This window comes from Penaeus monodon, chromosome 31 (genome assembly GCF_015228065.2).
Source record: "Penaeus monodon isolate SGIC_2016 chromosome 31, NSTDA_Pmon_1, whole genome shotgun sequence".
Classification (NCBI taxonomy): Eukaryota; Metazoa; Arthropoda; class Malacostraca; order Decapoda; family Penaeidae; genus Penaeus; species Penaeus monodon.
In genome coordinates, this window is record NC_051416.1 from 20268125 (window position 1) to 20268429 (window position 305).

Consider the following 305-nt stretch of genomic DNA (forward strand, 5'->3'; position numbering starts at 1 on the left):
TGGCCAAATCTCAGAGCTAGCTGGCAGCTCGGTCTTAAGTGCACAATTTTCAAAACATGTCTGTGTGCGCATGTTTTACAGGTGTGTGTTCTTAATGAATGTGATATTATGTGCAGTTCCTTTGCATGTGTAAAGATAATTACATAACCTGATCACAAAACGTAGTACTTGTATTCTGTATCGTTATCTTATCGAAGCTAAATTGGCTTATCACTGATATTAGGTGTTATTTTTATTACCATGTCATATAGTTTCACAAATTATGAGTAGACCCTATATTAAGCTGAATCCGAAGGTTTTCTGTA